Source organism: Herpailurus yagouaroundi, unplaced genomic scaffold (assembly GCF_014898765.1).
Source record: "Herpailurus yagouaroundi ecotype Mexico unplaced genomic scaffold, PumYag 187, whole genome shotgun sequence".
NCBI lineage: Eukaryota > Metazoa > Chordata > Mammalia > Carnivora > Felidae > Herpailurus > Herpailurus yagouaroundi.
The window spans coordinates 13014771-13030842 of NW_024412418.1; the positions used below are offsets into that span (position 1 = coordinate 13014771).

General features: G+C 36.1%; 1 pseudogene; it reads right to left on the reverse strand.

Annotated features, from left to right (window-relative positions):
- Window positions 1-7204: 7204 nt before the first annotated feature.
- Window positions 7205-10655, reverse strand: LOC121043959 (non-histone chromosomal protein HMG-17-like; annotated as a pseudogene).
- Between the last annotated feature and the right edge of the window lie 5417 nt (window positions 10656-16072).

The window sequence follows — 16072 nt, forward strand, 5'->3', positions numbered from 1 at the left end:
TTTTTAGTTGGATTATTATTTTTTTTTTTGGTGTTGAGTTGTATAAGTTCTTTATATATTTTGAATACTAACCCTTTATTGGGTATGTCATTTGCAAATATCTTCTCCTGTTCAGTAGGTTGCCTTTTAGTTTTGTTGGTTGTTTCTTTTGCTGTGCAGAAGCATTTTATTTTGACATAGTCCCACAGTTTTTTTTCGCTTCTGTTTCTCTTGCCTCAGGAGACATATCTAGAACGATGTTGCTACAACCAAAGTCAGAGAAATTACTGCCTGTCCTCTCTTCAGGATTTTTATGATTTCAGGTCTCACATTTAGGTATTTAATCCATTTTGAGTTTATTTTTGTATAGGGTATAAGCATGTGGTCCACTTTCATTCTTTTGCATGTAGCTGTCCAGTTTTCCCAACACTACTTGTTGAAGATACTCTTTATTTCACTGTATGTTCTTTCTTTCTTTGTCAAAGATTACAAAAACACTAATTTGAAGGGATGTATGCACCCCTGTGTTTATCGTAGCATTATTTACGATAATCAAACTACAGAAGCAGTCCAAGTGTCTGTAGATAGTTGAATAGATAAAGACTACACACACACACACACACACACACACACACACACACACACACCATGGAATATTATATTATTCAGCAATAAAAAGAATGAAATCTTGCCATTTGCAACAACTTGGATGGACCTAGGGAGTATAATGCTAAACTTAATGCTTAAAATGCTTAAAAGTAAGCCGATCAGAGAAAGCCAAATACCACATTATTTTACTCATATGTGGAACAGAAGAAACTAAACAAATGAACAAAGGGAAAAAAAATGAGATAAACCAAAAAACAGACCCTTAACTGTAGAGAGCAAACAGATGGTTCCCAGCGGGGAGGTGTGTGGAGGGATGGGTGAAATAGGTGAAGGGGATTAAGAGCACACTTATCGTGATGAGCTCTGAGTAATGTAGAGAATTATTGAGTCACTATATTGTACACCTAAAACTAATATAACACTGTATGTTAACTACATTGGAATTAAAAATCAAAAATAAGACAAAATCCTGACTTGAAACATGAAAAAAAAGGAAAAATAACTTCTCACTTTGGAATTTGTAAGAATTAGAGACGTGTAAAGGTAATAAGCCCAGTGTCTATGAGCGCCCACTAATATTGAGCCTGTTTTCTTTCTTTTGTCATTGACTTACAAGGGAGCTTATGAAAAACTATAGTCCCCATGTAACTTCAAAAAAGAACTTGCTTTAAATGTGAAATTTGTAAGTTGATTTTTTCTGTAAATATAAGCAAACCTCTTCTTTTTGGCTCCTCTGATACTTTAGGTTCAATTATTATCATGGATTCAGTAAATCTACCTGCATTCCAGACTGTTCTCTATTGCATAAAAAAAATGACTATTAATTGGATGAGTCATACGAAAACAAAACAATTTTCTTCACCTCCCTTGACAATTCAAGCATCTGATACATTTTCAAGAGACTATACAGAAATATCAATTGACATGAAATTCTAAATTTTAACCCATATTTATTGTCTCTACTCACCCATATATGAAGATAACCTCATAAATCCTAGTGCGTGGTAACTGTGGATTGAAAAGCTTATCAGATTGGTTAAAACTCTCTCACTCTCTAATATTGAAGTCTTTCTTTATTAATACCTTTTTATCAGAGTCACTGAGTATATTCAAAGAAACTGTTAATTATCTTTTCCCTATGGTTCATATTAGTTTCTTCTTTATTCCCATAGCTTTACATTCCAAACTTTCTTTCCCTGTAAACAATTGGGTGTTCTGTTTTGCAGACCCATCCTAGTGTCTTGTTCTAACAGCTAGTCTCTTCTCACTCATCTGCTCTTGCACTCTTTCCTCTTCCTCCCGTTTGCCTCATAGAGCCCTCCTGTTCTGCGCTCTTGTATCCTGAAGCCATACGACACTTGGCATAAAATAGGTCATTTTCATCTTGAGACCGTCATGCTACATTGATTCTCCAGCAGACAGAGTCTCAACCTGAGCCTGACATTCAGTAAGCTGCAATTTTACTCTATGATGAACTACTCCTCTTTGCCAGTATTATCCCCTCATTCTAGGCAAACCAATAAATATATAGTAGAGTCCTCTTATCTCCAGGCTGTTCCCACACATCCTTGTTGTGTTAGCTTGTATTGATGTGGTAACAAATTACCACAAACTCAGCCACTTAATGCATTTATTATTTCATGTTTTCCATAGGTCAAGAGTCTGGGCACAGCTATCTGGATCCTCTGTTTAGATCTCGCAGGTTGAAGCAGTGTGTTGGCAGAGCTCTGATTCTCATCTGAGGGTCTGGATCCTCTTTGAATCTTACTGGTGGTTGGAAGATGTGACTTCCTTGCAGATATACGACCATTTTCTTGCTGGCTGCTGGCAGGGGGCTGCTCTGAGCTTCTAGAGGCTGTCCCTCAGAAGCTCACAGCATAGCCACTTGTTTTCTTCCTTAAGGCCAGCAAGAGTACATCTCTGTATGACTTCTTCTGCAAAAGAAAAATTCTGCTTGTAAGAGGTTTACTTGATTGGGTCAGGCCCACTCAGATAATCTCCAGTAGTTTAAGGTCGTTTGAGGGACTTCAATTATATCTGCAAAATCCTTTCATGGCAGTATTTTGGTTAGTATTAGCTTGAAGAGGTTGGGGTGCTAAGAGGTCATCTTCAGAACCCTACTTTCCATACCCCTCATTGCCCAACCAACTTCTGCACAACCCTCAAGGTTAATCTCAAGCCTTATCTACCCCTTGTTGCTTTCTCCAAATTCCTTATTTCTCTTATAAACTTCTAGGCCGTACATAGGTTCTATTTATTTCCTTTTATGTTTATCCATATATACAAGTGTGGGTTTTTAAAATTTTTTTTAACATTTATTTATTTTTGAGAGACAGAGCATAAGCAGGGGAGGGGCAGAGAGAGAGGGAGACACAGATTGCGATGCAGGCTCCAAGCTGTCAGCACAGAGCCCGATGAGGGGCTCGAACCCACAAACCACGAGTTCATGGCCTGAGCCGAAGTCAGATGCTTCACCGACTGAGCTATCCAGGCACCCCAAAATGTGTTTTTTTTGGAAGTGCATGACCCATCCAGCTACCCACCCACAACCGTAAATACACATACATATACATTATACTCTCCCAATTTTGATTTTAATGCACTTGAAGGTACAAAACAATCTTTAAAATCTCTTTTGCATAAAACATATTCCTTGACTATAACACATGGAACACCCTGACAAGAAGAATTCACTGTTTAGAATCGCGGTAGATATATAGGGTTCTATGCTAGCCTTTTGTTGAGATGGTAGAGCATCTCTGAATCACTACGTAGGCTGAAAGCTCACTGTAATTCCCTCTAATTCACAAACAGCAGAACTTGGAACCAGCACTGTAGGATACTAACAAAGCTCATTTGTGAACCAAGTTGGGTTGAAGACAAGCCGGCGACACTTTCAATGGTCTTTGTCTAAATATTACCATAGGATTTTCGTCTAAATCATGAAACATTTTTACTTGGTAAGCCCACATCCAGAAGATGTCCATTTAAGAAACGATCTTGTGAAGATGTTTGAGAGATCCCATGCTCATTTTTCAATAATTCTTGGACCAAGACTTACAGCTGAATGCACTTACAAATTATTTCTTCATTTTTGAAGGGGATGAAGGGAGATGAAGGGGATGAGGAAAATTTTTAATAGAGAATTTTTTTGTAATTTGCTTTGTCAAAATCTTCAGGCTGTATATTTATGCCTGTATTGATAAAATATTGAAACAAATGAATTCCTTTTCAGAGTGAAGGCAAACATATTTTCTGTTTTTTTTTAATTTTATTTTTTAAATTTATATCCAAGTTAGTTAGCATATAGTGCAACAATGATTTCAGGAGTAGATTCCTTAATGTGTCTTACCCATTTAGCCCATCCCTCCTCCTACAACCCCTCCAGTAACCCTCTGTTTGTTCTCCATATTTAAGAGTCTCTTATGTTTTGTCCCCCTCCCTGTTTTTATATTATTTTTGCTTCCCTTCCCTCGTATTCATCTGTTCTGTGTCTTAAAGTCCTCATATGAGTGAAGTCATATGATATATGTTTTTGACTGACTAATTTCGCTTAGCATAATACCCTCTAGTTCCATCCACATAGTTGCAAAAGGCAAGATTTCATTCTTTTTGATTGCCAAGTAATATTCCAGTGTATATATATATATATATATATATATATATATATATATATATACACCACATCTTCTTTATCCATTCATTTGGGCTCCTTCCATACCTTGGCTATTGCTGATAGTGCTGCTATAAACATTGGAGTGCAGGGCAAACATATTTTCTAACACTCCTCTTGCACGATAGCAAGAACTAGATGAGGAATAAACATTTTTATACATGTATATTGTTAAACATATGCACATATAAATTTCCAAATTTTAAATGTTCAAATTTCTCTGTTTTGAGAATAATAAGTTAGTGCAGCTCAGGTTATGATGGAATAATTCCTGGTATTACTGTGATTAAACCAGGTACATTAAAGTAAGCAGTGATGAATTAAAAGCACAGTAGAATTCTTAGTGGGTGTGAACTGATGAGTAATCTTAATTAGAGGTAAAATGTGCCCATTATTTTTGTGCTATAAATGAATTATCATATTATGAATTACAGAGATAAAGACAATGTGAGGCACAGTGACACATTAGTCAAAGACTAAGCATAAGTGAACCGGGTACAGTTATTTCTTTTGGAAAGGAAGAAGAAAAAGACAAAACTTATTCCACAGCTGATAATCTCAATTTACCTAAATATCAGTGGTTCCCACATTTGTTAATTGGTGATGTTTTATTCTATAGTTCATGAACTGGATTTGCTTTATAGTTTGGCTATAGTCAAAATTCAATTATAATTGTATATTCAACTTAAGCTAAAGTATTATAAAACTGCCTATTTTAGCCCAGTCACAGAACAAAGGAAAATCAGGAAAATGTACATCAATTGGCTCCCCCTCCAGTGAGTGTTGCATATTAGCCAATTACTAGAAAATAAATTCACCATTTCTTGAGATGAAGCACCTACTGGTTCAAATAAATAGAGGTGGGTGGGAAGGTCAGTAATAATAATTTGCTATATTACAAGTGATAACATAATTGTTAAGCTGTATTTTCTTTTACTTTAATTATTTGGCATAAAGTACCAACTGACAACTCACTTAATAGAGCATCTGAAGACATTAGTCAAAGGAAAATGACCTTATAGAGAACTTTGAACTCCTTTGAACTGAACAACCTGTGGAAAGAGTATATTCACTAGACTCTTCATATTGACTTAAGTTTGGGATCATGATATGGAAAAATTTTAAAAGATAAAAACTTTTGCTTCAAAAGTATTACTTTAATTAACTTATGTAATATTTCCACAGATCCAACAAAGTTTGACAAAGAGGATAGGAAAGTTCGGTTAAGGCCTAAGTCTTAATTTTTTTTTTTTCAACGTTTATTTATTTTGGGGACAGAGAGAGACAGAGCATGAACAGGGGAGGGGCAGAGAGAGAGGGAGACACAGAATCGGAAACAGGCTCCAGGCTCTGAGCCATCAGCCCAGAGCCCGACGCGGGGCTCGAACTCACGGACCGCGAGATCGTGACCTGGCTGAAGTTGGACGCTTAACCGACTGCGCCACCCAGGTGCCCCAAGGCCTAAGTCTTTAAGGGATGACTGGGTGGGTCAGTCAGTTAAGTGTCTGACTTTGGCTCAGGTCGTCATCTCATGGGTTGGGGATTCAAACCCTTTGTTGGGCTCTGTGCTGACAGCTCAGAGCCTTGAGCCTGCTTCAGATTCTGTGTCTCCCTGTCTCTCTGCCCCTCCCCCACTCTTAACTTTCTCTGTCTCTAAAATGAATAAACATTAAAATTTTTTTAATTAAAAAAAGGACTTAAGTCTTCATATATCAAATATCAAGTAGATAGTAAAATACTTCTTAATTCCAAAGAGTTTGTACTTTTGAACATATCACAAAGATGTCTTCTTAAACACTCTGGTGAAAAAACACAAAGATGCTTGGTTTTCTCTTCTATGCTCTTAGTAAACTAAAATAGAAAAGAGAATAGTACTTTTTAATCCAAGGATTCTTTTTTCCTTTTTTTCCCCCAAGCCAAACTGTATCCAGCTTTATCAAAGATGCTTTTCATAAACAATCATGGTGTTATAGGCAAGATATGGGCATATAATCATTAACAGTATGCAACCTTTAAACTCCCTTCTTTAGTGGACAGCCCAAATCAGAAAGCCACTATAAAATCCAATGAAATCTTCATGTGATTCTCTGAACAGGGAAAGTTTAGATGAGGGTTGACATTTCACATTTAGCATGTTGTTTAACAACTTTTCACAAGCCAACCCTGACTTCCAGAAAATGAAATCTAAATGGCAGCATTATCAATGTGAAGATGGACAAGCTAAAAAAGGAGCTCTTTTGAGAGATGCCATCTCAATAGCAGATTGCCTGATGTACCGGGAACCATTTTTGGTGGTCAAGTTCCAACAGGTTTCAGGATTTAAGGGAGTCAAGTCTATACAGAAGGTAGAGAGGGAAAATAAGACATAAAAAAATGAATTTTAGTTTTTCTACACTACCAGGTGTTTGTCCCAAGGTGGCTAATGTCCATCAGCATCAAGGAATCCGTCCTCCCGGGAACCAAGAGGAAGTTTCTCAAAACTAGAAAGGAAAGGTGTTTTCCCTTGTATCAATCCAGCTTCAGAGATAGTCTATTAGTGACATGTGCCTTTCCCCCAAAACAACAATGAAGTGTTCTCTGTGCTAACAAGTAGCTTTAAAAAAAAAAAAAAAGTAAAACATAATTCTGCATTTTTTATATTTATTTGAGAGAGAGAGAGAGAGAGCATGCACATGTATGTGTGTGTGAGCACAAGCAGGGGAGGGGCACAGAGAGGAGGAGGAAACGAATTCCAAGCAGGCCCTGCACTGTCAGCACAGAGCCTGATACAGGGCTTAATCTCATCAACCCTGAGATGACCTGAGAGGAAATCAAGAGTTGGACATGTAACTAAATAAGCCACCCAGGTACCCCCCAAATTCTGCATTTTTATAAAACTTGATAAGAATAGTATTTCAAACACTATAGTCTCCAGAAGTATAGAGTTATCAAAAATGTACACACTTCACTTGGCATCTCCAGCACCTTCAGCTTTCTGTGTCTGGTCTGTTTTGGCAACTCCATTGTCTGCAGGGTTATTCCCATCCTTTCAGGCATCAACTTCCCTGTTTTTTCCTTTGGGTACCTTCTCTCCCTTCTTTGCATAGGCCTCTTTAGGCTTGGGCTTTGGAGGAGCAGTTTCAGCAGATAACCTTGCAGATCTTTTCTGTGATTCATCCTTCACCTTGGCTTTATCTCCTTTAGCCTCCCCTTCAGTGTTTCTCTGGACGTGGTGACGCTGGAGGGGTGGGCTTTAGTGGGTCAAGGGGTCCTTCTCACTAGTTTTTCACACTCCTCCTAAGGATTCTTGTTGCCTTTTGATACCTAAATTAACTTTTAGAATACTTGAAGCACTCTTTGAGGTCAGCACCTGAAGGTATTGGTAATCACACACACACACACACACACACACACACACACATACACACACACACACACACACACACACACACACACACATGCTGGAAATACCACTCAACAATCAAGAATAATGAAATCTTGCCATTTGTGACTACGTGGATGGAACTAGAGTATATTATGCTAAGCAATATAAGTCAGGCAGAGAAAGACAAATATATAATTTTACTCATATGTGGAATTTGAGAAACAAATGGATGTAGGGAAAGGGAAGGAAAAATAAGATAAAACCAGAGGGGGAGGCAAACCCTAAGAGACTTAAATACAGAGAAGAAACTGGGGTTTGCTGGAGGCGAGGTGGCTGGGGGATGGGCTAAATGGGTGATGGGCATTAAGGATGACCCTTGTTGGGATGAGCCCTGGGGTTGTATGTAAGTGATGAATCTCTGGGTTCTACTCCTGAAACCAGTGCTATACTGGTTAACTAACTTGAAATACATTTAAAATAAAAAAAAATAATTTACATTGTACACACTTTAACTGGTCTGTACATACCATGGCAGGTGATTTTGTAATAAACTATAATTGGGCTTCCTACTAGTAAAAATAGTCTTTGCTTAGACTGTGGAGGTGTTTCTGAAGATTTTTTTTGAAAAGACACTTGAGAGAAAAAAAGAAAGTCTGGCTATGCTATTATGAAAGAATTAGAAAAATTATTTTGAGTGTGACCTTTAGAGCCAATGGCTCTCCTGAGATAATAGTGGGCCTGTCATTCTTTTTGGACCAAAGTTGTTAGCTTTATGCAACTACTGTATACTGCAAGGTTTTCTAGAATGGGAGACTTTGCATAATGTATTACATGTCTCAGTTCACACCAAGGGGCTAGGAAAAGCTCAAGTGGCATAGTCTGATAGCTGTTCCAGAGATGGACATTTTAATTATAATCAGATGCTAAATTATTTCCAAGTGGGTTGTATTATTACCTTGAGAATTTCTCAATACATGCTTGAAGCATTTTCCCTAGGAAGTAAATGTTTCTAATTTTTACTGAATTTGGCATCTAAAAATGTTTGTCCCTAGTAGTTTTGTTTAAACAAAGACATCATTGGATTACAGATAAGGAACTGTTTCTAGATTAAGAATGTTACTTATATAATAACCTTGCCCAGTTAATTATTTTCTCTCAATATTTAAAACTCAGGTTAATCATATTAACAGAATCAAAAGACAAAATATAAATAGAATATAAATAATATAAATAATATTAACAATAACAACCATTTTAAGACATAAAATGAAGCAAAGCATGGAATTTGAAATGACAAATATGTTTAAGTTTCCTGTGTGAACCTATAGAAATTGATTAGTTTTTCTTAGTCGTGATTTCTTTCTTGCTAAAAATAGAATTAATAAAATCTGTTTCCTTATAGAAAATAAGTGGAAACAAGAAATGAATATATTTTTGTTTATTTCATACAATAGACAGCACTTTAGTATGTATTTAAGAATTGGTACCTTAATTCTGTTAGTGAATGGAGCACATTACAGTTTACAAATAATACTTTCATAATGAGTAATATTTTCACAACCTTTTCTTTTTTATATGCAACTGAAACTGAGAGTTTAGATGATTCTCTCCAGTTTTGCATGTAGCAACTTTCTAAGTGATGCCTTCATCTATTCCACAAATATTCTGATGTTTTACACTATCTTAAAGTCTTTACAACTGAAGACATTGAGGCACAGAGAGCTGAGATCATCTTCTAGGGATCACACAGCTAAGGTATAATGAGACAGGACTCCTAATCTCAGCAAGATCTCAAGCTCTTTATGTTACAACACTCTGAACCCCCACACAGTCAAGGACACCATGCTGCACTTACAATCTAATCTCCATTCCCTCTTTCACTGTATTTTCCATCCTCTTATTATTAAAGCCACTTATTTTTCCCCAAACAGACCATCTACTTTCCACCATGTTTACCCACATCCTAAAATTTTATCCCCACTTTTCTTTACTGGTTGCATTCCTGGTGTTCTCTCAAATTTTGTGGACACTGGCCTCTCTTTTGAATTCCTTCAATAAACTACCAGACAAAATCACATCACCTTTGTGTTTCCATTGCTCCTTATACAAGTGTTTCTTATAACCCATTATAAACCAATAATAAAATATCTAACCACTGTTTTAGAACATGTGTCTAGTCTAAACATTTTACATGTTTACTCATTTAAGATCATAAAAGTCTTATGGGTGGGCACCTGGGTGGCTCAGCCGGTTAAGCATCCAACTTGGGCTCAGGTCATGATCTCAGTGTCCATAAGTTCAAGCCCCATGTCCGGCTCTGTGCTGATGGCTCAGAGCCTGGAGCCTGCTTCAGCTTCAGATTCTGTGTCTCCCTGTCTCTCTGCTGCTCCCTGACTCACACTCTCCCTCTGTTAAAAATAAAGTGTATTTTTTTTAGTCTTATGGTTTACTTATTATGCTACTTTTACAGACACGCAGGTCAGGGAAATTTCCTATTTACCCAGCTCAGCCTTCATATACTTCCTGGTTTCATGTTATATCTTTTCCCACCCATTCACCTTCAGTTTTTGGTGTATTCCATACTTACAGTTTCTCTCTTCTAGACGGCAGATAGTTAGGCTTTGCTTATTGATCCATTCTGGACATTTCTTAGTTGGGAGTTTCATAAAAACATGTCCTTATTGGTGTGATGGTTATTGTTTATGGAACAAACTGCCATGTGAACACAGAAACTAGAGAAGCAGAGAAGGTGTTGCAGGGGAGAGGATACTTGATTTCACCCTTGAAGAGCAAATGAAGAAGGTCATATGTGCCCAATGGTGATAGCATCACTGACAGAGGAAATGGCATGTGCAAAGGTACAAAGTTCCCAAGTAGCAAAGGTATAGTATATAAGAGATATTTGGCACACGTACCTTTTTAATATACTTTTCTATAGGAGTACTGGCTGCCTTCTAGCGAAGGATTGAGCTTTGCTGCCACATTTTTACAGATGAACTCCTGGTACTTTACATCTCCTGGCAGAACCATGACTAATTGGAACAGCTTTCAATGTGCTAATTAAGTTAGATTCCCTAAATCTCTCTTTTGAGGATTAGAACTAGGAAGCATGGGCATTCGTATTGGAAAATGGTAACACACCAAAAAATATATTTGATGAGGGTAAGAAAGCAATAAATGTTATTTATTTTATTTATGTAGTTATTTTGTCTTTACTTATGGAAAACAGTGTATTCCTTTCAACATAATTTCCAATTAGCAGCATGGCACTATTTATTTTTACCATATAGATCTATTAGGTGTACTTCAGAGATGTTTTCAAGATTCCTATGGTGCCTTTTTTGGCTACCCTAGGAGAGAATGTCGTGAAAATGATAGCTGATACAATCGTGGCAAAGATAGTATGAATGAATGAAAAAGAGAAATCAACTCAGTTCTGTCCATTTCCTTTGTGCTATTTCAGTGTCATATCACGAATATTTAATCATGCCTCACCGATGTAGGGAAATAGCGGGTGATATGAACAATAATGGGAATGGATACTAACATGATGAGAGATGGTTATGTTTTTATGTGTTCTATAAAGTCCCACATATCGTTATGGAATTCCATAAATAATGGCAAAACTGGCTTAATATATTCAGTAACTGATGTTCCACTTGAGATTGGGATTGACCGTGTTTTCATATTAGAGAAAAATAATACTAATCCAAAACAGTTTAAAGGGATGGAAAACACTACAAATCAAAGTTGTGAAGAAATGATAGGCCATTTTCTTTATATTAAAAAAAAGAGTAAAAAGTGCTGAATTATGGCGGAGACTTGAATGGACCATAATGAATCTCGGTGGCTGAAAGCTGATTCAAAATAAATGGAGATAATTAACAGATTGGAGATCTGCAAGCAACAGGTAATTGGATTATCAATGGATAATTTGTTTCCATGGACGTTTTTACTATCTGCACATCTGCAATATTTCATTCTTGTCATTTTGTTCTCTGAAAGAATGTCCTCAAAACTTAGTTAATCCCCTGTATGATCTCTGTAATTAAGTTATTTTGAAGAGATGGCTACTGCTTTTTTATCCTCAAACAACATCCAAATCCCTCATTTTAATTACAAATGACACTTTATTTCCTCTGTTTTGTACTGACCCTTTGAAAAGAGTGAGGCTTTTTTCATTCTCTAGGGAGCACAAACCCAAGTTTAATAACCTTGATCTTTTAAAATATTGATTCATTGACCTGGGTGTTTTTGCTAGTCACAACAATTGAACATTTCAAGTTTCAAATATCTTTTCATCAAATTTCTAACTCTGCCATAAATTTGAAAGTTTCAAATGTACAGTGAGCCTCTACATTATCTGCTTTTCTTTCTATTGTCATGTCAAGCCTATGATGGTCAATTTTCTCTTTTTCTAAGGAATATGGCAGACCACTTCCCTTTGTTGGTGGGAAGAAAAGGCAGTGGGTGTCAACATTGTTGCAAAGATTTTGTTCAATATATCTAAAGCATGTAGCAAATTTCAAACACAAGAAAAGCAGGTAATAAAACTAAGACTACTAACCAAACCCATGAGGCCCAAAGTCACAGAAATGGTAAGCCAAGAATTTTGTGAAAGGGCCATTATGTGTGACAGAGAGAAACACCGTTAATGGACCCAGGTATTGTATGAAAAGCACACTCTGAAGCCAGACACACTGGCTTCCTATCCCATTCTTACCTCTTGTTAGCTATATAATGTTGCATAAATTACTAAACATCTTGATTCATTCACCTATGAGTAGAACATAATATTAATCCCCAAATGCCAAATCTATAGAAATGGTTAAAAGAATAATAAAGATCTTAGAGCGATGTCTTCTGACACATGGTTATCCCTATGTTAGCATTTATTATTGTTATTGCGGTTACGAGAATAACCTTGGATGTGTGAACTCATAGTTAAATTAAGTTGTGACAACCATCTAGAATTCAATCAGATGTTACTATGATGTTAAATGTTAAATTCCTACAAGGCTGGTAAAATATCAAAAGAATGAAACCTTTTATCAAGTTCTATGGTCTTCAAGACTAAACAAAGACATTTAAATATCATATAATTGAAATCTCTTTAAATATCACATAATTGACTAAACATTGTGATTTTCAAATGAAAATCATGCTACGTTTTTAAATACAATATTAGAACATTTTAAGACAACTTGACACAATATTTGTTAATTTATTTTTTCAGATTCATGACATTCACTTATATTTTCAGAAGGCCTGAGAGAACACTGAGATACGTAAAAAGATGTTGAGTCTATTATATTTATAAAATACAACTAGAAATATTTGAAATATATAAGAAAATTTAATTAGTTAAGCAGTAAAATTTCCCGTAAAAATAATTGTCAAAATTTTCTGTTTTTACAAAAATATGAGTTAGTAAACTGAAGTAACAGATTTTTAAATTTATATAAAATTCTGAAATTTAAAACTAAAACTCTGGGTAGTTTTTTTCTTGGGGGAAAAGTCTTCAAGGGAATATGTGTGTATATGGATGCATATCATATTTAACAACCTTATCTTCAAACTGGTTTGATAATTTATTATCAACATCTTTCTACTCCTAGATTGTGAAAATTTTCTGAGTATTTGGAACTAATTTGAAAATCATTTGGGGTTCCAGGTATTGTATCTGGGCATCATAAATTGAATAACAAAAGGCTTAATTTGTTGAGATTTGGGGGGAAAGGGTAACATACATATTTGCACTGTCCTCTGGAAGATAAGTATTACAGATGAAGGTCAAAACAACCAGTGATAACTGGAGCCTTCTCGTTTGAGCCAGATCACACAAATATAGAAGTCAATGAGTGTAAAGTTGTATAGTATTTTTGGAAAATACAATGGTTACAAGAGAATGAGGATATTTGGGTCCTTTAAACTTTCTACACTTCTCTGTGTTTTTCAAGACAAGGCTTTTCTTTAAAAAAGAACTTTTGTGTTTGCACATTTTATATGATCCTGTCATTGTTTTCTCTTTGTTCTTCTCTACTTTTTTAATAAAGTGCTTTTGTGATTGGGATTGTAATAGTTTCTGGTCTCAGTTGGTGCCTTGGTGGAACCAAGGGTAGGATTTCTGTACACGTTTAGAAAAGCATTTTGGAGGGGTCATTGATCCCCAGGGGAGGAGACTAGCAGAGAAGGGAAGAGTCAAGAGCTAAAATTTACTGAGAATATAGTAAGATGCCTTACTGTCATCATTTGTGATCCCTTAATAACAATTATGTTGGCATAATTACCCATGTTTTAAAGGTTGAAAATGAAACAACAAAAAATCTGAGATTGTGACTAAGATCACACAGTTGGTAATTGGTAGGATGGGTATCAAACTCAGGTATGATGCCAAAGTCTTTAATTTTTCTAAAAATAGTAAAGGAAGTGAAACCTAGTGATAATGTCAGATTTGTTTCCCACCAAAATATTTTCATTTTAGACTTTTCTGCTTCTCCATTTTAATTTTTAAAACGATATCTATATTTGACCTTTATAATTAAATTTATCATGAGGAATCTATTTGCTTATCCCAGAGAGGTATATTATTATGTTCTATGTCTGCTAGGTTGAATTCTCACTAGTTTACAGAAGTCATTTTTTATTCTTAATTTATTTTTGTCTGTTATTTTCCATTTTGTTTTTGCCATGTGGTATTAAATAGTACAAGACCCTTTCTTAATGATTTTTGAAAATATATGGAATCAGTGCCCATGGCCAAATTTATTTGCTTTCACGGGAAGAGTAATGTTAATGTCAAGTGTCTGTGTTTTTCCCCTTAGGATCTGTTTTAATGACTCTATGCGTAGGTAATCCATGACTTTTGAATGCGTACCAAAGTGAATTGCTTTGCTTCACACCATTGTAACAATCCATTCAGCCAGAAGAGGCCAACAGAACACAAATTAATGATGTTTGCATTGATTCTGTGTGAGTCTAAATTACTGTAATGGAAATGTCTACACTGTCTTGAATATTTTTTCTACTGGCATTTAAGAAGTAGTATAACTGTTTTCTCAATGTATCACCAACTGATTTGGGGAGGAGAGGAAATTATAGCTACCTGTTCCCATTGCTTACTTGATTCCAGACATTTTGCTAAATATATTACAAACATTTTCTCAATAGGATATGGGTTTTAATTAGTTGTAGGCTATTTATTTGTGTTTTTTCAAGCAAAAGTTTTATCCTAAGGCTAGTCTTGGAATGTGAAATAGAAGTTTCTGATGATAGTTCTCTTTTAAAAAGCCATTGTATTCCCACTGCTACTTCTGTAGGATTCCTGAGAATGTGAGAAGATCAAAATAGGAAAAGGGGCAGGGGGAACCTTGGGTAGCATGTGGCCTTTCAGGTAATTTGGTGATTGCAAAATTGTCAAGAGAGTTGCCATTTCTTGGTAGTGACTCTTTGGAAAGACTTTATCTCCTGTGGGTATGGCAACGGTTCTGAAGGTTATGTTAAAAATCTTGAGGGCAACTACTGATTAGTCTCAAAGTTGACCAGGGACTACTTCATGACCACCTGATAATTTCTATCAGTTTTTCTCCCCTAAATTTTAGCCCCAACTATGGTTATGCTGAGGGACACTGACAGTCATTCCAGATGGTGGCTTCACCACATTCTGCATGGAGACACTCTGCCCATCATTTCTGCATTCTGAATCTCCCTCTACATTTAGTCTTTTATTTTAAAACAAATTCATTTAGTGACCACTGTGTAAACACACTGACATCTTCATAGACAATTCTCATCTTACTATAGATCATCTCTCCATGTGTTATCTTAGGTACAAAAATGAAGATTAAAACATTTTTTTTTCAATATATGAAATTTATTGTCAAATTGGTTTCCATACAACACCCAGTGCTCATCCTAAAAGGTGCCCTCCTCAATACCCTTCACCCACCCTCTCCTCCCTCCCACCCCCCATCAACCCACAGTTTGCTCTCAGTTTTTAACAGTCTTTTATGCTTTGGCTCTCTCCCACTCTAACCTCTTTTTTTTTTTTCCCTTCCCCTCCTCCATGGGTTTCTGTTAAGTTTCTCAGGATCCACATAAGAGTGAAAACATATGGTATCTGTCTTTCTCTGTATGGCTTATTTCACTTAGCATCACACTCTCCAGTTCCATCCACGTTGCTACAAAGGGCCATATTTCGTTCTTTCTCATTGCCATGTAGTACTCCATTGTGTATATAAACCACAATTTCTTTATCCATTCATCAGTTGATGGACATTTAGGCTCTTTCCATAATTTGGCTATTGTTGAGAGTGCTGCTATGAACATTGGGGTACAAGTGCCCCTATGCATCAGTACTCCTGTGTCCCTTGGATAAATTCCTAGCAGTGCTATTGCTGGGTCATAGGGTAGGTCTATTTTTAATTTTCTGAGGAACCTCCACACTG